Source organism: Camelus dromedarius, chromosome 12 (genome assembly GCF_036321535.1).
Source record: "Camelus dromedarius isolate mCamDro1 chromosome 12, mCamDro1.pat, whole genome shotgun sequence".
NCBI lineage: Eukaryota > Metazoa > Chordata > Mammalia > Artiodactyla > Camelidae > Camelus > Camelus dromedarius.
Genome location: NC_087447.1, coordinates 8,267,613 through 8,270,267, shown reverse-complemented (window position 1 = coordinate 8,270,267; position 2,655 = coordinate 8,267,613).

The following is a 2,655-nucleotide window of genomic DNA, read 5'->3' as shown; positions in this document are numbered from 1 at the left end:
GCAAAAGCTTTTAAGTTTAATTAGGCCCCATTTGTTTATTTTTGCTTTTATTTCTATTACTCTAGTAACTGGTTTGAAAAAAAATATTGCTATGATTTATGTCAGAGAGTGCTCTCCCTTGTTTTCTCCTAGGAGTTTTGTGGTTTCTGGTCTTGCATTTAGGTCTTTATATGGTATTAGAGAATGTTCTAATTTCAGTCTTTTACAGGTAGCTGTCCAGTTTTCCCAGCATCGCTTGTTGAAGAGACTGTCTTTTCTCCATTGGATATTCTTGCTTCTTTTGTTGCAGATTAATTGACCATAAGTGTGTGGGTTTATTTATGGACTTTCTCTCCTGTACTATTGATCTATGTGTCTGTTTTTGTGCCAATACCATACTGTTTGGATTACTGTAATTTTGTGATATAGTCTGAAGTCAGGGATCATGATTCTCCCAGCTTTGTTCTCCTTTTTCAAGATTGTTTTGGCTACCCTGGGTGTTTTGTGTTTCCATATAAATTTTTAACATTTTTTTTTGTTCCAGCTCTGGAGACTCCACTCTTAAAAGGCACACACAGAATCTCATGCATTCCAGGACCCAGGATAGAAGCAAAAATTGAAAGAAGTATGGGTTAGACCTACCTGCTGGTTAGAAAGAAGTCTTTTCAAAGAATAGTGCTGACATACCTGGATATTCCATCCAATAAATGAATTTTTACCTCTACATCATGCCATAAACAAAAATAAACTCAAGCTGAATCATAGACCTAAATGTAAAAGCCCTAGAAGAGAATATAGGACTAAATCTTCATGATTTAGGAATGTGCAATGATATGGTAACACAGCACAAAAAGAACAAGTGATAAAAAAGAACTTTGATTAGTTGAACTTTATCGAAGTTAAAAAATTGTGCTTCAATAGACACCATCAAGAAAGTGAAAAGATAACCCAAAGAAATGGGGAGAGGGAACTTTTACAAATTGTAGATTTGTTAAGAAACTTGTGGCCAGAATATATAAAGTACTCTTACACCTAAATAATTAACTGACAAAGAACCTAATTTTTCAAATGGGAAAATTAAGTTACTACACTTTCATATAAACATGATATACAAATGACAAAAAAGCACATGAAATTACACTCATTATCACTAATTCTAAGGAAATGCAAATCAAAAAATAGTAAGATACACCTTGCAAACAACTAGGATGACTATAATCAAACAAATAGTAAGTGTTGGTGGAATTGTGGAAAACTGGAACTTTCTTGTATTGCTGATGACAAAGAGGAAGGTACAGCCACTATAGAAAATAGTGGGGAAGTTTCTTAATGAATTAAATGAAGAAATACCATATGTCCAAGCAATTTCTTTCTTATGTGTGCATTCAGTCAAATTTAAAACTTATATTCACACAAATGAGTACAAGAAAAATCACAGAAGCATTGTTCACAGTAGCCAAATGTGGAGACATCCCAAAATCCATCATTTAATGAATAGATAAACAAAAATGTATTATATCCATACAATGAAGAATTATGTAGTTATAAAAAGGAATGAAAGAGTGCATGTGCTACTACGTAGATGAAATTTGAAAACAGTATGTTAAGTGAAAAAACTGAAAGAAGCCAGATACAAAGGTAGATCCACGTATTTTACAGCTTGATTTCTATGAAATCCGTAAATTAGGTAAAGTCATAGAAAGAGGTGCAGATTAGTGGCTGCTAAAAGCTAGGGGTAAAGTGGGAAGCAGGGAGTGACTCCTGGTGGGTACAGGTTTCTGTTGTAATGAAAATGTTCTGTAATGAGCGAGTAGTGATGGATGCACAACTCTGAATAAAACCTATGTAATTGTATATTTTAAAGAGTGAATTATGTGGTATGTGAATTATACCACAATGAACTTCAAAAGAAGAATTTTTAATCAAAGATTTAGTGCTAACAAAAGTGACAGTTTACCCGTTTTGCTCTTCAATTCTTCCACAGCACATTGTGCATTTGCCATATATGTTTTATAATACCAGATTGTAGTTATGTACCTTTTCCTTACTCACCATAGTCTTACACTTAAAAGACCTTGTCTTAACACATTGCTGTACTCCTAGGACAGAAAAGATCCTAACAAATGTTATCTGATGGATCAATAAGTCAGCAAAAAATAAACTTTATACACTCACCACTGGCTTAGCCCTCTGCCCTCCATCACTACCCACCCTGCCCCTCATTTCAAATAATTTATTTTCAGTGTGAATTCATGGTTTGATTTGACTTGTCATGTACCAAAAGGAAAGGACTGCACTATATTTCACGTGCTTTAACTCAGGATTGTTTTCATTAACACTTTTAATCAAAATTCAGTACTAAACAAGCACAGAACCTACTTCCAGTACTTTTCACAGAAAAATTTAAAGCATTTCATTTTTGAGTCTCACAAATGACATGTTCTGAAAGGAACTGCAAACCATGTAGCAGGTTTATTTTATTTTATTTACAGATGTGGAGATCAAAGTTCAATGCCACTTCGGGGCACTGCTGACGATAAGAATTTTCAAAAAGTAGACCTTTAAACAGTTTTGTCAACTGCTGGAAGCATCTCAGTAGAATATTTCTCTGTGACTTTCAAGAAAATAGTTTTCTATCTGATCCCTAAACAACTTGGAGAAATAGCTTCCATGGCC